This window comes from Ambystoma mexicanum, chromosome 3q (assembly GCF_040938575.1).
Source record: "Ambystoma mexicanum isolate Mex_15411 chromosome 3q, UKY_AmexF1_1, whole genome shotgun sequence".
In the NCBI taxonomy this organism is placed as follows: domain Eukaryota; kingdom Metazoa; phylum Chordata; class Amphibia; order Caudata; family Ambystomatidae; genus Ambystoma; species Ambystoma mexicanum.
This window is the reverse complement of record NC_090926.1, coordinates 870589464-870616257: the sequence shown is the minus strand read 5'-3', so window position 1 is coordinate 870616257 and position 26794 is coordinate 870589464. Positions and strand designations below refer to the sequence as shown.

General features: G+C 46.9%; 1 protein-coding gene across 3 annotated transcripts in view; it reads right to left on the bottom strand.

Annotated features, from left to right (window-relative positions):
- Positions 1–26794, bottom strand: part of RHOT1 (ras homolog family member T1) — a 1148557-nt gene that overhangs the window by 236093 nt on the left and 885670 nt on the right. The gene's annotated exons all lie outside the window — the stretch shown is intronic.

The following is a 26794-nucleotide window of genomic DNA, read 5'->3' as shown; positions in this document are numbered from 1 at the left end:
CTTCCGTGCATAGCAAACAAGTGCTGTTTGATGCGGCATAAAGAACCACTAGAACTCTCTCGCAGCGAGTCACGGAGATTGAGCTCGCTTACTCTGCAAAAGTGTTATAGTGCAAATCTAGAGTGGAACGTTGCTCATGTGTAAATAACGCTTCCGCTCACAGTTTCTTTTCGTTTCTTGTAGCGAGAGACTCCGTAGCAACACGGAATAGATCCCTGGGATCGAAGCTGGAGACAGAAGCCTCCCAGCAGCACGACACAAAGCTAAGTGCTGTTGTCTTGAGTGTTGGTTGCATGCTTGAAGCAATTACCAAATTGCACACCGCTTATTCTTAGACCAATTGTAGAATACAATCTGTGTATGCAAGTGTACATGTAAATGCTAGTACCATATTTTAAGCACCAGTATTAGACTGGAGGCCCAAGGTGGCAGGTTCTTGGGGGCAAAGTGTGTTGTGTGCAGGAGTGAGTGGGCAGTGTATCAACGCCTTCAGGAACCCCAGCGAGTGGGCAACGAAGGAGTACCTTCCCCATACCCATCCATAACCTTTCCCTAACCCTCAAACTGGTTTACCCAATTCCCCCTATCTATCCACTCCAGTGGACCCTAACTCTTTTTCCCCGTCAGGTCACAGAGGTCTGTGATTTTACATATTTCCAGGCACCAAGACCTAACGGAGAGGCAGGTGTTCATGCTACCTCCGCGCAAGTCCAAGGACCCTGAAAGATGGTAAAGAAGGAACCTTGTTCTGGCGTCCTTTTAAAAAGGGACAGAGCCACCAGATACCCATTCACCGTGCCGACTCACCGTGCCCACTCGCATGCCCGATTTGGCCAAGTCCAGCAAAAACTCCATCACTAAGGAGGTGTTACACGACATGGGGTCCACTCCTTCCGCCTTGCACCAGGTCATGAACCTTCTCCATTTGCATGTCCAAAGAGACCTAGTGGACGGTCTACTTGCAGCCAAAAGTACATCTTCGTCAAAGTCCTAGTCACTGTAGCTCAGCCTCTCAAGAACCAAGCATGCATGTTGAGAGGGTTTGTGTGAAGCACTTTGCCTCCCGACTGTGACAAAAGGTCCAGCCTCTAAGGAAGCCGGAGAAGTTGGCATAGGGCCAGTTCTAGGAGATCTGGGTGCCATGTGTTCCTCACTAGGAAAGCCTTCCTGGTTGTCGAAGACTGCCCCAGTGTATTGGAGATTTTGCACTCGGGAAGTTTGCGAAAAGCCTTCCCTTCCTGGGTGTCCAAGACTTCCCCAGTGTGTTGGAGTTGTTGCAATGGGGAAGTTTGCGATTTCTTCAAGTTCAGGGAGATACCCAAGTCGAACTGTAGTGAACAGGTGTCCCTGAGACACTTCGAAACCTGTTTTGGTGACCATGCACGGATCAGTCTGACCAAGTACGGAAACCCAAAGACGCTCACTCTCCCGAGGTGGGCTGCAACTGCTGCCATCAGCTTGGTAAAAACCTTGGGGTGGAGGTCCAGCCAAAAGGGGCACTTTGAATCGCCTGTGCTTCCTGTGGATGGGAAAATGAACATAGGTGTCCTGAAGGTCCAGTGATACCAGCCATTCTTGGAACTGCAGAGCCTGGAGAATGTCCCTCAAAGGTCCAGGATGGGAGGGAGGCCGCCACCTTTCTTGGGAACCAGAAACAAACTTGTGAGTCCCAGCCCAAGTCCACTTCCTTGGCAGGAACTAACTTTACCGCTACCTTCAAAAGAAGGGCTTGCAGCTCTTCAACTGGTACCCATTCAAGCTGCTGGGAGCTTGGGGTGGAGGTTTGTGCAGTGGTCTTTTCTAAAATGGGAGGCAGTTTCCTTCCATTGCCTGGAATCTTGGGCAAATGGAAGGAAATTATCTTAGACGCCTGGGTCCTTCAGCTAGTCGAGTGGGGACTGGACCAGCTAAAGGACCCAGGCGTCAGATAATTTCCTTCAATTTGCCGAAGAATTCGTAGATTCCCCATCCAACTAGTGAAATATGATGACACCTCAAAGAGGCTTTTGAGGCCCTGTGGAAGTCGACGCTACTGCAGTTTACGACGGTCTCACCTCTCTCCTACCTCTACCAGGCCTTGGGAACCTGTGTTGCAAGTGTGTGGCTTGGAGCGCTTGCGCCCCTCTGGGAAAGGTTGAGTACCCCCTGTAAGCACGTCCTCTGGATCCAAAGGCAAAATTCTGCCGCTGGGGCTGTTGCTGCACCGGTTGTCCCAGAGACTTAGCCGTAAGCTTTGAGTCCTTAACATTTTCTAGGGACTCCCATCAAAGGCTAGTTCGAGCAATTTCACTTGAACATTCGGTGGAAAACCCTGAGCCCCTCAAATATGCCGACCTGTGCAAGACTGTCGAAGTGCCCATAGCCCGACCCGTTCAGTCAGCATTGCCTTAAGGGACATGATCCCAGAGGATGAGACTTTTTTCGCTAAAGCAGTGACTTTTGTCGACTCTTGGTGGAGAAGTTTGACATCGAGGGCTTGGATGTAACCATCGCAGCCTGCACCACTAACCCCTCAAGGTTCGGGTAGGACATCAATATCGGTAGGTCACCTCTTGCCGGCATATACTTCTACATAAGCTCTGTGTCGACTGCTGTTGACGAGCACGGACGCTGCCACAAGGCCATGATCAGGCAAGCACATTCCGTTTGCGGGCCATGGAAGAGGATGACTGAGGTCGTATTGTGACACTGGCTCCGACTGAGAACCCAAGCTCCAAGGCCACACCGACCTTCTCGACCATCTTGCAGTATTGTGTTTTTGGCTGCGTGTATGGGTTCAATTGCTTGAATTCCACATCCGGGGATGTGTTCAGACAAATGGCATTGTGGAGGCCCTCAGGCAGTTGAAGCAATTGGGCTTGGTCGGCCATAAAATCAAGCAATGGATAGAAGGCCGCACCTCCCATCGGCTCAAACCAAATACAGAGAACTATCCGAGAGATAGGGTTGCCCGGCATTGAGTCGCAGTACACGGACCGAGTGTCTGGCACAAAATTTAGATCTTAAAGGGGCGGTTGAGGGGCTTCTTGGCCCGAGGAGGCAGCTGACTGTTTCGGCAGAGGAGGATGTTTTTCCTTATGGGGCCTTACGGGTCTTGCTCTAGGGTCTTCAAACAACCTAGGCGTTCTTTGTACCGGATGGACCAGGCACATTTGGTGCCGTATCGGCATGCAGCATCGAGGCGGAAGCCGTACCAGCCGAGGCCTTCTCAAAAACCTTAAGCATCTGGGTTTTGAAATCCTCCCACTCCTCCCTAGACACACTCTTCGCAGGGTACGACTTACCCCTTTTGTCCGACGAACTTGAATTGAGTCTGCGGTTTTTCTTTTGCGACGACGATGAGGAGTGCTGCAATTTGCTACGGTACGAACATTTTACGATTCCTTATGGCGACATCCCTCTTGATGTTTCATGAGTTGGCCTCTATCGTGCTCCGATGATCTTGGAGGCAATTTAGCTGGGGACGTAGTTGGCGGTCTGCCAAGTGCCAGTTAAACCGAGCATTCCTTCACCGCCTTGGGGATCGTCGTCAAGAAAGGACCCCCGCTGCTCTGTGTCATACCCAACACAAAGATAGTGTGTGGGTCTGTGAGGGACATTTTGGAGTTGCAGTCTAGGCTCTGACATACTGATGCAGTTTTGAATTCAAGAATCAAGCATGTTTTGAATAGGGTGCTGAAAAAGGAACAGAGGTGTGGGTGCGTAGTACATCCTTTTATACGACGCCCAACGTGACGTCCAGTCGGGGAATAGCATGGCTCTATACGAGGGAGTTGTCGACATTGAGTGATACCACACTCCCTGTCAAAATAGAAATGTCAGAGCAGCCGACGCTGGATAGCTATCTATCAAGAGGAGGACACTGTGGGAGAACACATACATTGAAAAAAAGGTAATAATACAACATATCCTAACCTAACTTCAATTTAGGATGACGTCTGTAATTGTAATAATACAATAAATTCACTAAGAGACACAATCCCTCAGTACTGACAGTCTTATGGACTGATCAGTTTCCCCGAAGGAGCGAGCAAAAAGACAAGAGAAGTAAAGCAGAAGGTTTACTTGCCTCCAAAAAGTTAGGTCAGGAGTCAAAACAAAGCAAAAAGAAAATCTTTCATAACCACCAGCATAACCAATGCACAGCTGGTCATCTTTCCTGGCCGCTCTCGTACGAGAAACGCATTAGCAGACGGCCAATGGAAACATTCCCCTGCTTTGGAAGGGTGAGGCCGAAGAAAGAGATGGCAATCCGAGACCACCTTCGGAACGAAGGCCTCACTCAGCGTCACATTTTCTTTGGAGAAAACGAAATAGGGAGTGTTGTAAAGTAACTTCATACTCTTCTTCATGGTTACTTGATAGTTCTTCATTATGAGTTACTTGAGCTGTTACAAGAGAAGGACCACCGGGTCCCATCACCCAGGCTCAACTGCTCGCATTGGAACTCTGGAGCGAAGCTCATAGTCAAACATTCCATGAACTCACAGTGTTCCAAGCCATCTCATGCTTCCTCAACAAGTAACATCACAACACATCTCCCTTTCTATTGACAATGCAAAAAGATGTCCCCTCAACAAGTAACATCACAACACATCTCCCTTTCTATTGACAATGCAAAAAGATGTCCAACGCAGTCAATATCATAACATATCTCTTCCCTTTTCGATGACAACCTGTCAGAGAGATTCTTAACTTGTTCACACCCCTCCTAGACACAGACAACCAAAAAAAACGCTGTGCTGGAGGACCTAACTAAACATTTCACTGTATGCATACCTCTCCTCACATGACACAACCAGAAAGGACCCATCCCAAGGTAGACTTCAATGGACCTTTCACTAAGGAGAACTATGCTGATGAAATTTCATCTTTTAGAGATGATGCAACTCAAAACATCTGGGCGACACCAATGACCCCATGGTATCGGTCACCCACGCACATATGGAAGGATCCTCCCTACCACACGTGACACTAACCAAAATACTGGGAGTAACCACCTCCTTACACTTTGACCTACTCAAAAACATTAACTCCTCATACAGTGGGACGCTATCCCTATTGACACTGGGACGCAATCCCTTCACAATGGGACACGATCTTCTTCACAGTGGGACGCTATCCCTTCACAAATGAGACCCGATCCCCTGAAAAGTGGGACGCTATCCCTCATCCTTGGGACGCTATCCCCTCAAAATGGGACGCTATCCCTATGCGCGCTATCCCTTCACTCTGGGACGCTATCCTTTCACAATGGGACGCTATCCCTATGCGCAGTGGGACGCTATCCCTTTTCGCAGAGGGACGATATCCCTTCACTTTGGGACGCTATCCCTTCACTTTGGGGCGCTATCCCTATCCGCAGAGGGACGCTATCCCTTCTCTATGGGACGCTATCCCTTCACGTTTGGGACGCTATCCCTTCACTTTGGGACGCTATCCCTATTCACAGAGGGAACTATCCCTTCTCTCTAGGACGCTATCCCTTCACCCTACTCATAATGAGACGCTATCCCTACCACAGTGGGACGCTATCCCTACATATGCTTCACGCTCCAGCTACACTGGTAGGGAACTCAATACCTTACACTTCAGACTACAGATATTACCACCTTGAGAGATAATATCACTTCAAACTTCAATACTTCAAAACTTCTGACGGGAGACACTGACATACCATTCTTGCGCGCATGTAAGTGTCCCTTTTTGACGACCGTATAAATCTTCCTACAAAAACACACCAATATGTAAACCCATACATTTCCCTGAAATTCCTCGAACTTGTTACTTCCATAACACCCAGGCCAAAAGTGCTTCACACTATGAACACATCACCTTCAAACATTCAGCATCAAAATAGCAAACTCAACAATGGCGTTTATGTCACTAAAAGTCCATGTTGCGATTTGCAACGTACCCTGAAATTCCTCAAAGTGTTACATCTAGCACATTTATGCCCATATCATGTAATACCTTCTTACGCATCTGCCATATAAAAACTGTGTTCATCAGTGCCACTTCTACGAGCCTGATAGATGTCCATAAAAGTCTTTTCTAAACTTCCTCAAGCGGTTATGCTTAAATACATAGAAAACCAAGCCACGTATAGCTACTCAGCTAGCTCACATTTCCTGACATTCATACATCTCACAGGCAAATTCAAAGCAGGTTTTGCATAACAATTCACTTCAAGAAAAGGTTACTGGTTGTGCCGCTTCTCATCAATAGCGGTACCTCACTTTCTTTGCCATCCGAACCAAAGTACCTTTACGGTCCCTTTGCGCTCCGGCATTCTTCCTTAACATGAGGATCCAGCTCTATAAACTGATACCGCCACCATTAACTTCACATGCTGTCCTTCTGCTTCCTCTGTAATAGGCACGTTTGTTTCACCGCTCGCAGGCTTCAGGTGACGGAAACTAACATCGATGGCATACCTTTCTTGGTTGATTACTGCACCCTTGCATTTTTGTAATCTTCCGACACAAAAAAAAACTGTTCAGAGGTGTTCAGAGAATTATCTGCCGTTCATTACATTGTTTCTGTACGAACTGCGTAGGGTGACACACCATCTTCCGGGTTCGTACGTCTGTTTTCGCACGCTAAAGGGTTCTTTGCTCTAGCTGGACGTCTCTCTCCAGCCCCTGCGTAGGGTGCTACACCATCATCCGGGTTCGTACGTCTGTTTTCGCACGCTAAAGGGTTCTTTGCTCTAGCTGGACGTCTCTCTCCAGCCCCTCTCTCTTCCTAGGGTTTCCCGTATTAGCTGTCCTACGTACGGTCATCCACTATGACGTGTGGAACTTCGCAGCTTCACCAACTCCCACTGTTTCTCTGCTGACGTCATCATATGCTCAACAGAAGCGGTGATATACTGAGCTCTATAGGCCAACCGTCAAATGGCGAGAAATACCTGAGAGTGCCTCTTCCCAGCTTATGTCGCCAACATATTACAGGTAACTTTACTGAGCTAAACAGTCAGCCTATGTTGATCACTTGTTAAGCGCTGAGCAACTCTATGCTTCACACTGGCACACACTTTCGTTATCCTTTTTCTTGGACCACACTCCTTCCCATCTGATGCTGTCTCATCCTAGGGTGTGGGGCTTACTTCGACAGCTTCAGCCCCACCCTGGGACCCCGCGCTGGACTTCCCCTTGTGGCCCTGCTGGGGTTTTGTTTACTTCCAAATGCCAAGTGCGCAAATTCTCAATTAGATAAGGCTTGAATCTAGTGAGGCCAGCGCATCATTGTTGTCTTTTGGGGCTTCAGTTCAATTCACTTGTTCCCCTTTATCTCCGCCTTCTAACCCCTTGCGCTCTAGGGCCCCTGGGTGATGGGACTTACTTCTGGATGACTGGGGGGCGGTGGTCTCTCTGCTTCTTCTGCTGCTCCCCCACCACAGCTCAGCTATCTTCCTCTCTTTTGTTCTTGTTAATCCTCGTCGCCATTGTTGTAAAGTAACTTCATACTCTTCTTCATGGTTACTTGATAGTTCTTTATTATGAGTTACTTGAGCTGTTACAAGAGAAGGACCACCGGGTCCCATCACCCAGGCTCAACTGCTCGCATTGGAACTCTGGAGCGAAGCTCATAGTCAAACATTCCATGAACTCACAGTGTTCCAAGCCATCTCATGCTTCCTCAACAAGTAACATCACAACACATCTCCCTTTCTATTGACAATGCAAAAAGATGTCCCCTCAACAAGTAACATCACAACAGGGAGGTTTAACTGACTACGCCTGGAACTTATTTACCCATCTAGCGCAAGTGATGACCATCAGGAAAATCACCTTAGGGGAGTAACCCAAATGAACAAGAATGGATGGGCTCAAACAGAGCATGCATTAAGAATAACACTAAGTTCAAGTAGGAGCAACAAACTAGGATGCAAGAAAACACATTACAAAGACCCCAGAAAAATTACATGATCGTGCTGATCGTGAAAGAGGAGCCCTGCTCCGGGGTACTCTTGAAAACCAAAATGGCTCCAAGATACTATTTGACAGTGCCAATCAGCAGGCCCATCTGGGCCAAAGAAAGCAGACAATCCAGAACAGAAGATGCAGACCAGATCCCTCTCCTGGCACCAAGCTGAAAACCAACACCACCCACCGGCATAAATGGATTTGGTGGCAGGTCTTCTAGGAGAGAGGAGCACATCAAGCATGTTCGCCAACAAATCCCGTTCTGTATGCCCCAACCTTTCAGTAGCAAAGCATGAAGGCTCAGGCTATTGATCAAATGTAGGACTCAATCCCCTGTTTGAGAGAGGCGGTCCAGTCCATGCAGGAGGCACCATGGAGGGTAGATGCCATGTCCAGCAACTCCGGTACCCACGCTTTCTAGGAGATCAGGATAATCGTAGGCCTGAACCGTCATATCCTTCTGAGAACTAGTGGAGTAACCAGGATCAGCAGAAACGCATAGAGCAGGTCAAAGGCCCACTCAACCATAAGCACGTCTCCCAAAGCACCCTGTTGAGGAAATACCAATCAGCAGAACTCTTAGGGAGAATTTTCATTTCTGTGCCAATTCCCTATAAGCTTAGACACTGCCAGCTCTTGCTTGACTCCATGCTTTTCAATTTTTACTCCTGAGTGAGTGGGACCTTTTTCTCACTCACTCATGTGTTTTCCTGACTAGAATTTTCTATGTTCCTTTCTGTTTTATGGATTCTGGTAAACTACATAGGCATCTGATTTTGCATTGTGAGAGACAGCAGATTTTGTGCAGTGCCACTGAGAAGTCCCTTGGACTTCTCTTAATGTTTAACTAAATTTTCTAGGGTGAACTACTGTTCCTAAGAATAGTAAGACGACCCCTGTCTTACTTAACTTTACGGGTACAGCACACACCGCCCTATGTTGAGTGCCAGGGGGGGTTACATAGCAACTCCTTTAACCCATTCCTCATGTAACATTTTGTTACACTAACTCACTTGAATGGCTGGTCGCAGTGGTTTCCTTTTTACTACCTAGTGACATGTATCTACAGGCTGATCTCTTAGCTGCAGTGCTGCACCCAAGGGTGACCTTTTTCTCAAGATTTCACCAGTCTTCTTTTTTCACGTTTTCTTGTTAGTTTCTGCTGGGCTTTTACTCTGGAGTTGCATCAGGTTTGAGTCCTTTGTGTGTTTTGCTTTTGGCGAGCTTCAGCCCTGAAGCCCACCCAGGCTCAAGGGTGTCTAGAAAGGCAGAAAGTGAGGGGAGGGTCCCAAAACATCCCTGTCCTTTGTCTCTAGGTGTGCCTGAGTGAAACCAGTTTCAATTGGCCGGCTGGCTTTCCTGGAGGACACAGCCACTCTGCTGTGTGATTGACAGCCTAGGGCTGTGAATGAATGGGAACTTGCATAAAAAGCAAGGTTTTGGGGACTAAGAGGAGAGTTGACCACTGGAAGACAACATCCGAAGCAGAAGACAAGAGAAGACGCCAGCAGCATCCACCTGGACCGCAAAGTGCTTGGTGAAGCCATCAAGCTGTGCTGAACCAGTCTTCAAATTGACATGGAAGACCCTTAAAGGACGACTTCCTCCCTTAGGCTTGGTGCAACCCCCGACTTGATGCAACTTTCCATGGCTGCAGAAGCCCAATACCCAGGGTACCGCGACCACTTGTGAGTGCATTGTTTTCTAATTCCGAATCCGGCCAGATCTTCGTGGGCATACAAGGACCTTAGAGGAGCACGAAATCCATGTCCAGAGACCCCTCACCAGAGTCCAGGATTGAAGGATCAAGGAAATCCTAACCAGAGCTTTTCGTTCATCTTTGATGCTGAGAAAAAGGTGCCAAAACAACAAAAAGCTGCTGATCGATGGAAATCCATTGCTTCAGAGTCACTCTTTCAAGTGCTTCCGCAGGAGCCCACCAGACGTCCTCCCTTTCGTCACCCAGACCAAGGAACAGGAACAAGGGCCTACTGCTTTGCATCGTGAAGGCATTCAGCTGGAACAATTTCTTCATTTCAAAGGTACTGTGGGGCTTGGGGTACATTGTCCTTTTGCCATTTGGGGTGCTTCATATCTTTTGGAGTGCAATTTAACCCTACACTAAGTTGACCTCAACTTACCTGCATTGGACTTATAGCTAGTGCTTCCTAAAGGTGACTCCTCTTGAGATGATGTGATTACTCTTTTGAACACTGACTATTTAAGAACATTTTTCTAAGAAGAAGAGCATCAGAACTTTGACTTTGCCCATTGACTTTGGCTGTCCTGGCTTCCTAAAGGTCTCCTTCTGAACCTATTTGCTTTGGCAGTCCTTGTTCCCTTACAGGTTTTAATCGGGGCTGTGGTCTTTTGAAAAAGATCTGTGCTGGCCTCGCAAGGAAATGGTATCCTCTATTGCCTAGACGCTCGCGGGCAGCGTGTGGCAAGTGAAGAGTTCTGCAAGGAATGCTGAGTCACTCTGTGGGCTCGGAGACCAGGAAGCACAGCATTCCTTGCGGAGCTCTTCACTTGCCACACGCTGCCCGCGAGCGTCTAGGCAATAGAGGATACCATTTCCTTGCGAGGCCAGCATAGATCTTTTTCAAAAGACCACAGCCCAGATTAAGAGGAGCCCATTGGGACCTCCACAGATGGGATTGTGTCCCCACCCTAGTACCTGTGGCTATTCATTCCCATAGCACTCAACGAACATCCATCCCATACAGTACCCCGTCCTAAAGAAGGCCGTGTCAGATATGAGGCACATCTAGCCCCCATAGACGGCTGAAACCCCACAGTGTAGACGCACCTTTTAACCACAGAGTATCGTCACTGTTCCCTGAAAGAAGAATTTGTCACTCATTGTGTTTTTTGTCAAAAATGTTCACTTGTTCTCTGTACGATACTGTCCTTCAGATAATGACAGTAAAGGACTCAGACCTTGTCTAATGCACAAAGCAACTGGATCACTTATTATTCATGCCCTTGTGTTTTTCTTCCTGTATGACCGATACTAAAAACTCTGATGTTTTAACATTGTACCCTATCTTACGTTGATTTATGCAACTTAATTAAAATCAAGAATTTACCGCACCTGGGTACAATAGACTGATTGTTTATTTAACTTCTATGTTGGTAGGGAAAAGGAGAGTGCATGAGCGAATTACCCAACCTATTCAAGTGTATCCTTGTTTCTTAAGTAGCCTTCCTGGGCAGAATAGGGTCCTCACCAGGAGCCCAGATTTCTAAACCCTCTTAAAAGAAGCCTTGCTGCTCAGTCACACTACCAACTTGTGTAGTACAGGCCTATATTAAAAAGGTGGTTTACCTAATAGCAAGAGAGATGTTTTGCGTAGTCCCACAACTGTGTGACTGCACTAATTCTTACCTTACAAGAACTATCTGCCTTCCTGTGCACACTAGAAGTGACGAGATCCCCCTACGGAGTTCCCCAACTGGAGACCACCTCATTTCTTGGTAGAGCTCCCACTCCTGGGAGGTGGAAGACTACCTGCTCAGGTTACTTGCTAACTCAATCTCCTTGCTGGCAAGATTAGCTGCTGTCAGAACCACAATTGCATTGCTACTCTGCAGAGGCAAGAAGCCCACAACATCCTCTCTGGTTGCATGGCCACTGTGCTGTCCGTAAGGACCAACATCCCCTGGCTCAAAGAATGAGAAAGGTGATCCGGGGCAGCCAGATTACCCTTAACTCAGTAAATGTACGTGTTCCCGGACTCTGGTGGAGACCACAGTTTGCTCACTATCAGATCTTTTAGGTGAGCGCCCCAGCCTTCCAAGGGCACGTCTGTGATAAGTCAGTTGGGGCGAGGGTTTTCAAAACACTGCACCTCTCAGTAGGTTGCCCCTCTGTAACCACCATTCCATATCCTTGGACACTTTTGCTGAAAACTGAAGATCTGAGGTAAGTTCTCAAAATGGAGGTCACTGGCAACTGAGAAGCTACTGGAGCGACCTCATGCGTAGCCAAATCTCTGCAGAACCAGAATGCAGGGGATCATAAGACCTAGCTAGAGCAGAAAAGCTGAATCAGGAACATTTTGTATGGTTGAAAGACGCGCATCATCTTCAAGATGGTTGCCACTCGGTCCTTGGGCAAGATGGCCCCGATGAAGGGAATGACTGCGATGGCGAAACCTGAGACGTCTTGATGTTACGGGAGAATCCCATGCTGTGCAGCAGGCTGCACATACAGTACTGGTGTGCAGACATCTGGGTCTGGGGAGCGTGCAACGACGAGCGAGGTGTCCCGATAGGCAAAACATGAATGCCCTCCCTTCTAAGTAGAGCCACTGCCGGCAGCTTGGTGAAGACCCTCCGTGCCTAAGAAAGCCCGAATGGCAGGATTTTGAATTGGTATTGACCATTTCCCAAATCTTAGTTACTTCCGGTGGATCGGCACATGGCAGTATGCATCCTGAGATCCAGGGAGACCAGCCAATCATGCAGGTTCAGAGCAGCCTCAAGGATCTGGGCTAGCGTGTCCATCTCCATCTGGAACTTGTCTTTGCTTAAGTAGGATGGTGCAAACCCCAGGCCTTTGACATCAGATAACGGGTTGGGTACCAGGTCGATGTCCCATTTTGCCAGAAGATGATGGATCTCCTCCAATAGGAGAGGATCTGGAGACAAGCACCGGCTGTTCGGTGGAAGAGCTGGAGGGCTATGAGCAAAAGGGAGACCGTTCCCATGTGAATTATTTGTGAGGACCAGGCATCGCACATGGCAAGTACCCATTCTTTGCCGAATTGGGATATCCTTCCTCCCACAGGGGAGTAACAGTGAAAGTCTGATTCAAAGACGCTTTTCACCTAGGGAAGAGGAGGCAGAAACGCCTTCTCTGTGGGAACCTCTATCCCAGTCTCTGTTGGGGTGGCGTTGCACCTGCTTGTCCTCTATGGGCATAAGAGGTGAAGCATCGAAAACCCCTGCCTCTGCCCGCTGGATTAGCAGGTTGTTGCTGTTGGACAGCTAATCCCAGCTATTTAGACGTCACCTTGAGGCTGGAATTATGGCAAAAATTCTTCAGCCTTCTTACCAAACACATTGTTGCAGACAACAGTCATGTCCAGGAGCTTTTCCTGGACATCTATGGCAAAACCTGACAATGTAAGGCACGAGTATCTCGTAATCACAGTACTGGTGCCCATCGTTCTGGCTGCAGAATCCGATGTGTTCAGGCCTGGTAAAAGGGTCTGGCGGGAGGTCTCTTTGCCATCCAAGGGCCTCAAAACAATTTCACGTTTCACACTTGGGGATGTGTTCTGCCGCCTCCGAGCGGAATGACAAAAGCCCAAAACCTACCTGCTCCATGCATCCAGTCTCTTGCTCTCCCAGTCAGGGGGCAGAGAGGGAGAAAAAGTGTATTTTTCCAGTTAGCCGTGGTAGCTTGCATGACTAAACTCTCCGGAGATGCCTGGGCAGACCGGAACAGCGGATCTCAAGGTGCTGGTCTGTGCTTTTTGGCCAGATCCCAGTCTACTGTTGAAACCAAGGCTGGTTTCGACCAAAGTTAAAGGACAAGAGCCTCTAACTACTTGGTGGTTTCTTTACTTGGACATTCGTCCAAGATGTCGGTCTGTTCATACTGCCTCTTAGGCTAGGAAGGGGCTACTAACCCTAGGACACCCACCACCTCGGCAATGAGATGCCGAAAAGCAGCCCGAGGCTCATAGGAGCAGGAAGCAGGTCCCTATCGGGCAAGGTGTCCAGACCACTCAAGTCACACATCTGTATAAAACTCCTCTGGGTTGAAGGGTTTCCATAACCAAAGGCAATGGAGTCCTCTTCCTCGTCATAAATGTCCTCTGAGGGGCGTGGCTTGGGAGCAGAGGAGCATAGATGTAGACCCGCTCAGGTCCGAACCGTCTAGCCGAACCAGAGTAAAATCTGTTGCCTTTGCACGTTGAGATGTGCGTTAAGATTTTCATATCAATGATAAATGTTCCTGCCCTGTGTCAACCCCAGACCTTTTGCTTTGACTAGGTAATAATTTTACCTTGTCCCTAGGTGAAAGGGAATCTTTTTCCCCTCTCACCTAGTGTTTAACTCATTTTTTATGGTCGACCTTTTTATGTCCCTCCATAGTGTATGGTTTAAATTATAGTTTCCTACAACTTTTGTGTTTAGGCTGGGTTGCCCCTATGGGCTCCCCTGTTAATTTCTCTTTCATGTTCTTGAGGGAACTACAGTTCCCAAGTAGTAAAGAAGAATTTTCATCCCCTTTACATTTTATATAGTGTGCCAGCACACCCCACCTTATGTGGAGTGCTGGGGGATACAATGTATCCCCTTTCTTACTTACCTGGTACCATTTTGCTACAATTGTGAGTTTTACATGAATGGCTGGTGGCAGTGGTTTTACCTTTATGACTTTTAGTATTTATAACTCGCAGGCTGCTAATTCAGCCTCGGTAATTCAAAGAATGGACACAATTTTCCTAAAATGGTGGGAACCTTTTTTTGCCATTTCTTGAGTGCTTGCGGTTTGAGGTCTTCCCCTGCTATTCTAGGTCGGAACGACCTCAGTAAATCTTTGGTCTTTGGCGGGAATCCCCCCCCCAGTCTCCAGAGTCTCTGGAAAGGCAGGAGGTGAGGGAGGAGTCCAAAACCCTGCAGCCCTTTGTCTTCCACCTTGCCTGAAAGGGAACAACTCCCAGTGGCGGGCTGGACGTCCTGATTGGACAGCCAGACCGCCCCTTGCTGTAAAATGCAGGGAGAGAATGCAGAGGTTGTGCTGTAGTTCCTGATAAAAACTCTGAACCTGGAAGCTGATGACAAGTTATCCACTGGAGCTGAAACCAAAGAGGAAGATGAAGAAATGAAGGTCGTAGCAGTTTCCAGTGACCAGGGAGCCTGCTGTGTAAGCAGAGCCTGCTGTAACCCTTCCTTCCAATCGAACTGGGGATCCCCATACGGAGGACCTCGACCCAGAGCCTGGTGAGATCCACTAGACCCAAGACGACCTGCATTTCTAGCCAGCCCACATCGTATTTCGACCTTGCGGCCTGCAATACCCCAATACCCAGGGACCTCGAGCCATTGTGCGGTGCAGAGTCTTCCGAATCGAGCAGAAACATTGGTGGCATCCTGCTGGAATTCCAGATAAGCGATTAAGGTCTTAAAAGTCCCCTCATCAGAGTGCTGGACCTTGCAAACAACTAGAATCTGACCATCGATATTCAGTCTTTGTCTTCTGGCTCCTGAGAAGTGAGCCAAAATCAGGGCAGGGCACTGTCAGAATGGGGCACATGATTTAATAATCAGAGCTGAACATGGATCACCCTTGCATCTAGTGGGTTTAAGGTGATCAATGATGCTTGCAAGTTCAACTTCCAACACAGGGGAGAAGTAGCACTGATGATGAGATGGACTCTGTACAGATGTCTCCTTGTCACCTGCAAGATTTGACTATTTCTAGATAGAAAATGTTGGCTTGCATGTCTTTCTTAATCCGGTGCAATTTATCCATCATGGCATCCTGTACAGAAGTGCACCAAATATCAACTTTCACAATGGAATCATTACCCTGCTCATGGGGAGTTTCTAGCTCTCTCAGGATTTTAAATACTTCCTTAGCTTCAGATTGAGAGTGGGTAATCCTTATATTCAGCATATCTTTATTGGTAGCTATAACTGCTGTTTTATATTCCTTTAGCGCCATTTTATATGCCTCCAAACTTGTGGTATTCTGGAATGCCCTCCAGGCATAGAAATGTTTAGTTTTGACTGCTTTAAATTTTTGCAGTACTGGGCTGAACCAAGAATTGCATTGCCTTTCTTTTAGGCTCTAGCTGCTGTTTCATGTGTTTTAAAGGGGGCCAACGTTTCAGTAAACTCATGTAGGGAATGTAAATAGAGATTCTTGATGTCTTCTGCTGTCTCTAGTTTGGAAACCTCCGACACCAGAGTTGAAAGGCAGGGTTTTAGAGCCTCTGGGGTAAGTGTCTTTAAGTTTCTTAGTAGAATGTAGCTTTTATCTTTACCTCTATTACTAATAGGGATGTCAACAACAATGTTAAAATGAACAAACAAATGATCGGTCTATGGGCAAGGTAGAACTTGAAGAGAACTTGTTGGGATGTTATGAGTTGTACCCTTGCTATGTGTGGGGATCTTAACAATTTGTTCAAAGCCTAGATTACTCGGTGATTTTTCCAGCATGGTGGCTGAAGTATCAGTGTGAGGGCTCAACAAAAAATTAAGATCACCCAAACCTACATATTTAGTATTGGGTTTAAGGATGGGTAATAATAGGTTACACACATTTGTGGAAAAATCTGTCCCTATGGACGGTGGTCTACATATCAATAGCATATTAATGGTACTATCCGCATTAATACCTATCTAAATATGCTTAAGTTCAGAGCCAACAATGATTTGCGTATCTACCTCCCAAATTTTCAAATTAGATTTATAAATGAGGGCAACCTCCCTCCCCCTTCCTTCCGGTCTATCTTGTTGCAGCATATTATACCCAGCTGGGATGGCTAACCTCAGCGTGGGGCCTGCAGCATCAGAGCACCACGTTTCCGTGAGTGTGCAGATGCCAGATACAGGTGGCTACTTCTAAAGCACGCATCAGTAAAGATCTAAGATTCTAAAGCACAATCTTTAAGGCTGGTAAGGGGTATTTAATTGTGCCAACAGTATGAATAGTGTGACTAGTAATATTATGCACGACGCCCAGAGCTGCTACTGTTTTTGTATTTGTATTTTCCTCCTCCTCCTGTTCTGGGGGCTCCTCCCTATGGACAGTTAAGATAGCCTGTGAAGGCTGTCCGGTAGCCTGACTCCCACCTCCAACATCGTTATCAATACTCTCCTACATATTTGTAACTACAAGCCCTGAAGGTGATGCATGGATAGATTCAGCTATAGAGTTTTTATGTGCAGTCTCCCTCTGGCAGCGATTATCCGAAAAAGGACAAATGACTGAGGGATTGGAGGATGCCTTGGGTGTAAGCCTCTGAATAGGATTACCGCTCAATCTTTCCATCATATGTGGGTTTGTGTTGTGTCTAAAGGCATGCAGTCAAACTCTTGCTGCATTAATTGCCGCTAACACCTCGGTAACACCTCACTAAATGGGTTTGATAAGGTCTGACTTAACTAGAAATACTGTTAGTTTTCTAAATGAGGTCTATGCTGTGATCTGCGTACTTTAAAGCAGTGTTGTGTTTTTATAATGTGTTTATATGATCTGTTATAGTACTTATTTCCCCCCCCCAGATTTATCTGTGCCTACCTGTATTTAAATAAACCATTTATTTTTACAATACATAGTGTTTCAGTGTTTCGTTGGACCATAGGTGTACTACAATTTCTTTCTACTGATTCTACAGCCCTCTCCCCCTCCAAAGAGAAGCCTGGCTGCTCCGTCTACGCTACCATATACTCCGGTGGTACAGCCTTATGCTAATAGTGGAGTCTTGTACTGTATCAGATGAATGGTTTTTCTAAGCCCTTAGTTTGACTTCAGAAAAACTGTCCCAACAACATAACCCGGTTTAAGTATGTATTGCGGAACCTGTGGTGGTGGTCTGGACCGACGGACAGAGTGATATGTTGTCTGCTTCCAGGTCCTTCAGACTTCCAAATGGGAGCCCCCCTCCACCTTCTGAATCCAGAAAGTCAAATGGCAAGATCACTGCGCTGGTGCAAGTGCAGCGAACACTGCCAGGTATTTCCGAGAGGGGCGGCGACCACTCTGCTTAGCGCTCCTGGTTCATTTGAAGTCAGTGATCAGAGCGCAGAATACTGTATGCCGGTGACCCTTACACATTTAGTGGATCAGTACGAGCGGACTGATCACGTGGGCCCTGGTGGTGGAAGTTGGTAGTGTTTGGCTTTCGACATGGTAGTGGAAGTTGAGAGCTTTTAGAGTGGATGTAGTTGTGGAGTTTTTGTTTTACACCAGTTGGAGTAGGTTGGCGTAGCAGTTTTGCACCAGTTATGAGTAGGTGTTTGAGCTTTTTTTTTTACCAGGTAAGAGAAGAGGCATAGGGGCCTTGACACCAGGTAAGCATATGTGTTTATGTAGTCTCAGGCATTCAACACTACAGAGTAAAAGGCTAGGTGAGAGGGGGAAAAAGATTTCCACTCACCTAGGGACAAGGAAAAATAATGAACAAGTCCAAGCAAAAAGTTCTGTGGTGGACATAGGTCAGGAAGATTATTCACATTTATGAATATCTTACCCAACAGTTCACACTTCTAAAAAGTAAGAGTTGGTAGAGTTTTATCATTTCTAAAGTAAATGAGTGTAAAAGCCTTCCAATAGAATTTAACCAGGTGATTAGCTGTGTGCTCTTCCTAATGTGTGTTATTGGGTTTCGCTTTCCCTGATCTGCTTTAGTGCATTTCTAAAACAGTCTTGGAGTTAATACTCGTGTTTGAGTTGCTTGTAGCCCCTTTAAAAAGTATGACATGTATTACTCACCATAATAGCATTTCTGATGACTATCTGCTTAGATTCACATGCTGTACATATAGTCTGACATCTAGTGGTAATTGCAGAGTATTGCATCTTTCTTTTGAAGATCGAAAGGGGACGTCAACATGGGCGTGACTGTAACACTATCCCTAATGTGACGTGTAGTGCACCAAAAATCCCTTGCGTGTCGAGGTCCCTCCGATTGTGTTTTTTCTGCCGTAAGGGAGCCTTATAGTTAGCGTGAGTGAGTACAGAAGAGAGAAGGTGTAAGATGTCTATGTTCCCTCTACTCCATGAGAGGAAAAAAGGGTGGGCACATGTGAATCTAAGCAGATACAATCATCAGAAATGCTATTACGGTGAGTAGTGCATGTCTTCTGATGCTTGTTTATCTGCTTAGAATCAATCACATGCTGTGGTTAGACTAGCGAGCAGTAACCAGAGATGGTGGTGGAACGTGAGACAGGGACAGTAGTAAAGAGATGTCTTAGCACTGCTTGTCCCACCTGAGAATCCGACCTAGAGTGTGTATCTAGGCAATAATATTGTGTAAAGGTGTGTACAGAACTCCAGGTTGCTGCCTTACAAATGGACTCAATAGGAATATTTGCAATGAATGCTATCTTGTGTTTGAGAGCCCATTTCCATACGTTCTGTGACAGTTTGGACAGCCCTAGAGAGTGAGTGTCCCCTTGTTTAAGTAATACATGGCCGTAGTACTGTCCGCGAGGACTAGAACTGTCTTCCCCTGGAGGTGTGTTTAGAAAGCTTTCAGGGCCTTGAACTCGTCTAACAGTTCCAATAAGTTTATGTGGTTGGATGCTAGCGCTGTGGACCACCCGCCGTGCGCCGTCTGATGAAGGAGGTGAGCCCCCCCACCCTGTCAGAGATGCATCTGTGGTGAGTGGCTTCTACTGCAGGGGTGGTGAAGGTTTTCCCCTGCAGAAGGTTTTCCCTCGACAACCACTGCAGAGATGGAACAAGGGGTGCCGAGACAACCACTAGATCGTCCCATTGCCCACTGACTTGGCACCATTGGCTCGAGAGCCACTCTTGCATGGGGCGCATGCGCAGACGTGCGTGTGGCACTAGGTAGATGTAGGAGGTCATCATCCCCAACAGTCGCATGGCTTTGCGCACGGTCACCTTGTGACTGGCTACATAGTGAGGGATTTAGAACAGCATGTTTTGAACCCTCTCGTTGGAGGGAAAGACGAGGCCATCTTTGGTCTGAATTAGAGACCCCAGAAACTGTTTGACTTGGCTCAGGTCTAGAATGGACTTTTTCACATGGATCGAGAACCCCAGGCTCAAGGAGTGATCTACCGTCTTCTGGGTATTTGTTAGGCATGTTCCGTACAAATTCCCTGTTATTGGCCAGTCGTAGAGGTAAGGATGGACGGGAATGGACTTCCTGCGCAGGTGAGCAGCTACTACTGCCAGTACCTTCATGAACAGCTGTGGAGCTGCGGCAATGCCGAAGGGAAGAACCTTGAACTGATAGTGTGTGTCCTCTATCATGAAACTTAGGTACTTTCTGTGTGCTAGCAACATTAAAATATGAAAGTATGCACCTTTCATATCAAATGTGGCCATGTAATCCACCTGCACCAGCAATGGAATTACCTCCTACAATGTTGTCATTTTTGCGGTTGACATATTTGTTCGCTGGCACAGGTCTAACACAGGGCACATGGCGAGATCCTTTTTGGGTACAAGGAAGTACACTGAATAAATACCCTTGTTTACCTGGTGAATGGGGACAACTTCTATGGCGCCCTTTTCCAGAAGGATTTGCACCTCTTCCAGCAGGATTTGCATGTGTGCTGGTGATGGGCGTCTGCTCTTTGGTGAGTGATATCGAGGTGGCCGATGGAACTCGATGCAATAACTGTGGGTGACAAACGTCCCCCGACCGGGGAGGCATGGGAGGGGATCCGGAATGGCGAGTCACTTTGATGTGGAGGCCGGGGAGCCTCTTGGAGTAGTTTCTACTGCTACCCATGCCTCTGCGCTGCCCTCTTTGCTGATACTGGCTGCTGCCAGATGAACCTTGTCCAGAGGACCATGTGGTACCTCCAGCGCCATATTGACCACGGGGAGATCGGGAGAAGGACTGACCTCGAAAGGAACGTGAGTTTGAACCTCCCCGCTGTTGGAAAGGTTTGGCTGCAATCTGGTTGAGCGATTTCAGCGTGTCATGTTCTTTTTTTTAGCCGTCTCCAAGGCGTCATCGACCGCCTTACCAAGTAGGATGGACTCCTACGGTTTATCAGGGAGGCTTGAGCCTCTGGTTTGAAGCCTGAGCTTTTCAGCCAGGCGTCCCACAGTTTCAGCAGCGTATAGAGTGTTCTTTAAAATATTATGGGTCACCTGTCTGCCCTCAGTGACAACCGCCAGCAGGCGTGATCGCGTGGGCTCAGGGACCGCTTGGAGGATTTCTTGGAGTAGGCTCCATTGTACGTCGCCATAAATAGCGAGATGGGTCGTATTATTCACGATCCTGGTTGAATAGGCTGCCGATGTGGTAATACGTTTCCCGAGGGCATAGAGAGTTTTACAATCCTTATCGGGGGGAGCCTCCGCCGTGGACAGTGGCACCCCTGCCGTCTTTCTGTTGGTTGTAACAACCAGCGAGTCCGGTGTGGCATGACCTCGAATATACATAATGTCAGATGGAGAGGGGCGAAACAACTTCTCAACCCGAGGGTTGACTGCCCTTGTAAAGGAAGGAGACAGTAAAGAAGGAGCTAGGCGTTTCTTAATTGAGTTAAGAAGTGGAATAGCCTGACTAGTGGGAGGTTTTTCTTTGAGAATGTCCTCAAAGAAGTCAAGAGTCCTGGACAGCCTCCTGTGTTCCGATCTGAAAATGGCCTGCAACTCTCTTTAGGATGCCATTAAAGAGAATTTGGTCATCTATTGGTGATGATTGCCTTTGTTGAGGTGAGGAAGGCGGGTCTAGACAAATAATGTCTGGGTCTGGGGTTTGAGTGGGTGAGAGCCAAGGCCCCGGATCTGCTGGCTGATCTTGATCCCAGTCTGGGTCCTGGTCAGCTTTGTCCTGATCAAAAGGATTGTCCTTGTATGCCTCTTCTTGTTCTGAATAATCAAAGACCTCCTCTTGATGGATTTGTGAAGGAATAGGAAACTTCTGCAGCTTTGGTGGAATGGGGCAGGGGTCTTCTTTCCTAGTCCTCTTGGCAGTAATATATTTATCAGCGAAGTCAATGTACTGGGCCATCTCATCCATATCATTCTCAAATCTCTGCCTAACCACAGGGATGAAGCAGAGGGGTCTGGAGGAGGAAAAGGTTGTTCAGAGGGGGGGGGGGGATCTACCTGATAAAGTCTTTAAGAGAGGCTTGGGGGATTCAGATTACTCCTCTCGACGAGAGGGGGTGCCTTTGTGTTGTTCCACTGCCGAGAAAATAGCCGCAAGACTCTCGTGTATTTTCGGCGGCTGAATGCTGAGCTTCGACGCACCTGTCGGTGTCGTCGCAGTTGCCTTGGAAGACTTGTCGGTAGCCGTATGCTTTTTTGTGGTAACGCCCGTGTGAGAGGAAAGCCCAGCCGCATGCCGAGAAGACAGTTGCGCAGAGGGTGCCAGACCACGAGGTTCGGCAGGCACCGAGAAAGTTTTCGGCACGCCTGTTGGAGCTTCTTCAATGTGTCCGTCGAAGAGGCCTTAGGGATTGTGTGTTTTGTCTTGGGTGGTGTGTGTGTGTACCCCTGTCACCTGGGTGTGAACTCCCCATAACAGTGCTGGTGGCCTGTCTGTTGGGACTGGGGTCTGGCATCTGGCAACCAGAGGGTTGAACCAAAAGGTCTGTGGGCTTCCTCGTCGGAGCCATGGCTGCCGCTGGAGTCCTCGTCATCCGAAGCAACGGCGCGGACGGGGGAACAACATTCGGCCTGCATTGCGTAGGCCACCCATCGCTTTGCCACCTGTCCTTTAACGTTGTGTATGGGACGAAAGTGTTTGCAGGACTTGCAAGAACGCTCATAGTGTGCACGAGTTAAACACCTATTGCAACGGCAATGGGTGTCTTTCCAGGGAAATTTTCTGTTACCCGAAGGACAAAATGTAAAGGGTGTACTCTCCATAGCAGAGGTAGACGGCAGCCATACCAAAGAGGGAAAGAAGAGAAAAGGAAATGTATTCTCGAAAAATAATCAACCCACGGCCCCACTCTCCCTACTGCAAGGGCCTTGCCGTAGGGCCGAGACCACGCGGTCGCAGATGTCGATCAATGCACCAGTTGCCGAACACTAGTGGATGTCTTCGACGTAGAAGTCCATGAAGTAGTCGTCGAAAAGAAGTAACCAAGACTAGACAACCATCGGTCGTGGGACAAAGAAGTCATTAATGAGCAATATCAACTCCTTCGAGCTCCGCATAAGGTGACCAACTAGTTGGGCAGAAAAAAACAATCTGAGGGACCTCGACGCGCGAGGGATTTTGGGTACACTACACGTCACGATATGGCATTTATAATGCGCCTATACACAAGTCTTTCAAGGTGCAATGAGGCTAGGGAAGGGAAAGGGAACATAGGGAAGAAAGAGATAGCGATCTTACTAGGCCAGGTGACATTGAGATCGCGCATGTGCAGGGGAAGAGGAGAAGTGCGGGGGGAAAAGAAGAGGGGCAGTTCAGTACGTAAAATAACCATAAAAATAAAAAAATAAATGGAATAAATAAGGACAATAAATAAGATGTGCGTCCAGCTGGTGGCAGGTGCCAAGGTCAGGGCAGGAATCAGGAGTCAAGTGCTGGTAGGGGGCTGTAGGGATACAGAAACAGTCCCTGAGTGCAAGGGTTGCCAGGGGGGCAGTCAGTGCAGGTGTGCAGCTTGCGGGGAGGGGACCTGGGCCTGAGATCAGAGGGTAGCCAGGTAAACCAGTGCAGTTTTAGTTTCAGCAGGGGAGCAGAGGAGAGAAAGCAGAAGCAAAGAGGAAGGTCTTAAGGTGCTTCCGGAACCGGAGATGGTTCTCCTCAAGTTTCAGAGAGGCTGGGAGGCTGTTCCAGAGGGAGGCCCCAGCAGAAGAAAGATCTACCACCAACTCGTTGCTTGGAGAAGCGACTGCCCCTGAGGGAGTTGGGAGGAAGCTGAGCGAGGGCTCGAGAAGGAAGATATTTAGGAAGACCGAGTTGAAGGTATTGAGGCCCCAGGGTCCAGAAGGCCTTATGGACAATGCAGTGGGTTTTGAACTTAATTCTCGCCGCCACTGGAAGCCAGTGCAGAGATTTCAGTCCTGAAGAGATACGATCCCTGGGCTTGAGGCCAAGGACAAGTCTCGCAGTCCTGTTCTGGATGAGTTGCAGAGGGCGGAAGGTAGAGACAGGTAGATTAAGGAAGAGATAGTTAGGGATAGTGTTACAGTCACGCTCATGTCGACGTCCCCTTTCGATCTTTGAAAGAAAGATGCAATACTCTGGAGTTACCACTAGATGTCGACTATATGCACAGCATGTGCTTCTAAGCAGATTAACAAGCATCAGAAAATAGGTTAATTACTGACCTTGAACAGCTGCTGCTCTTCTTAAAAACCATAATATTGCTGAGTTAATTCAAATAAGTACCCTTCCTAGCTTGACTGACGTCGCTGTGTGTGTGGTTAGGAGAGTACATTGCAAATTACTCACCTGTTGGGTTGTCCTCTCCCTGAATATATTCTGGGCACTTTTAAAAGAGTTTCACTAGGTTCTTACTTGTCCATGAGCAGCTTAAGGCCCCTATAGAAAGTATAGAAGTTAAGTTACTCCCATTGAACTGTGTTCTAGAAAGTAACATCAGTGTGTAACTGTATCCATTCTTGATTGAAGAAAGTTACACATGTTGCAAGGTAGACTTGTAACAGTGTTAGCCTAATCAACTGTGTCTAACTGAATACACTGTATATTGGAACCAATAGGGTTTATTATCCTTGAATTACTTATTGTAATCTAAAAGTAACTATCTGTGGTTTTACTCCCCAAGAATAGATAGCTTAATGCCATTCTGAACGTGTTACAGGTTTGACTCCCCTTGACGGCTTACTGTAATCTAAATAAGGTTAGACCTTGGTTTGTAAACAATAAGTGTTGAGTTGGTTTTAATAATTGTGTTTATATGGCATGATATAGCACTTACTGGTATCTAGACTTTACATCTAAATCCAATTCATTTAAGTACTTTCCATCTAATTGTATTCATCGAAAATACTTTCCAACAAAATGCATTTTCTTTGAATAAAATTTGAGGGATTTTAGGGGTTAGGGCAAGAGTTAGAATTAGGGTTAGGGCAAGGGTTAGGGTTACAGTTAGGGATGGGCTAGAGTTAAGGGGGGGTGGGCATGGGGATTGAAGGGGGATTTGGGGGGGGATTCCCCCCAGCCCCCAATATACAATTAACATTAAAACGTTACAAGGGCTCGCCAGTGCTGAAATTTCAGCACTGGACAGCTCCATGTAACGTTTTAACGTGGGAAATAAAAGCATCAAAATGCTATTTTTTACATTTAAAGGCATGGTCTAGTAAAACATTTTATTTAAAAAATAGATAGGCAACATAAAAAAAAAAATACTAGCATTCTTTTTTTAAAACTTCCTATGTAAAATTTTGAGCTATTCAAGCTCAAAATTCGCAAAAGCAAGCACATGGGCGCATCCATTTTGTGAAATGGATGCCCTCCTGTGCTGGCTTTTGCTTTTGCGGCACTAATGAAGGAAAAGCCAGCCAGCTGTAGTAAACAAAAGCTACTGCTGGGTGGCTTTCCCTTCATTAGTGCTGTACGCGGATGACGGGGACCGGAGACCGCGGCAGGAAAGCTGCAGCTGAATCTCGGTAAGTGCTATTTATTAAAAAAAAAAAAAAAATAAGCACTAGCTGCGTTTCCGGCTGGAGGAGACGGAAAACTTAAAAATAAAACCGCAGCTTTAAAAAAGTTGTATTTATGTTTGCGGTCGCTTCAAAAGCAACCGCAAACATCAATACAACGTTTCACAAAATGGATGCGCCCATGTGCTTGCTTTTGCAAATTTTGAGCTTGAATAGCTCAAAATTTTACATAGAAAGTTTTAAAAAAGAGAATGCTAGTATTTTTTTTTATGTTGCCTATCTATTTTTTAAATACATTTTTTTACTAGACCATGCCTTTAAAAGCACATATCCATTGTAACTTGTCCATCCCTATATTCGATGGACAAGTTTAGATGGAAATGTACTTTTACATGTAAAAGATAGCATTTTGATGGATTTGCATCGATGCATTTGTCTTTCGATGCATTTTCATCGATGGAAAGATTTATCTGGGCCTAATGTTTGTGTTTCTTTGGACTATATGTATGCTCCAATTTCTTTGTACCAAGCTACAGCCCTCACCCCCTCCTAAGATAAGCCTGGCTGCTCTGTCGACGCTACCAACTGTTCTCAGTTGGTACAGCCTTATAGCAAGAGTAGCGTTTTGTACTTCCTCAGATAGCCCTTAGTTGGACTTTAGAAAGACTGTCCATAACAGGTATATGTCATGTTTAGCAGTGGGGTTAGCATTTTTGTGGCAGACAAATCTTTCTTTAAAACACATATTATTCTTTAAAAGACTACAGTGTTGCCTGAGCATGGGTCTGACCAACCTATGTTTAGATGACAGGTGAGGTTGCACATGAATTGGTCTCCTGTGTTTGTGTGGGTTGCAACGTTGCAGCTCCCTTGCAGTGGCATTTGTGGTTCATTGTGCTCCTTGTCTAGTGAGTTACTTTCCTTTGTTCCTTCTTTTATTTGTTTCTCAGGGAGATGTGGTTGAGCTTTTCATTGTGGTGCTTTGCGGTTGTTCCTCAGGACGTTGTTGTTAGGTGATTGGTGGCATGTCAGGTTTTCGGTTTGTTGATTGGTTGTTTTGTTTAGTTGGGCAGGGCTGTAGTTGGGCAGAGGGGCAGACCTGAGGACCTGGTGTGGTGGGCCGGGACATTAGGAAGTTAGGTTTTGTATGAATGGTTATGAGTGTAGTCAGGTTGTAGCTGTTAGCAGTTATACCCTCTTGTGGGTTGTTTGTGCTTGGGTGTGGCAGATCCATGGCCCTGGTGTGGCAGGCCAGGGAACAAGGGAGTCTTTGTTAATTTTGTTCTAGGTGGGCTTGTACTTGAGTATACGCTATTGTATCTAAGATTCTGAGCAAGAACGGGACCGTGGTTATTGGACGGTAGTTTGTGGGCACTGTTGGGACCAGAGTTTATTTATTTATTTATTTATTTTTTTTTAGAAGGGGGTGACCCAGGCTTCTTTAATGCTGGCTGGGACCAAATTAGTATTAAAGGAAGCGTTGACAAAATTGTTATAATGGGTGTGAGGGTATTAGCGCAAAATTTAACGACTTGCGCTGGGACATTGTCACCTTTGCAGTTGGATGCTTTGAGCTTGGTAATGG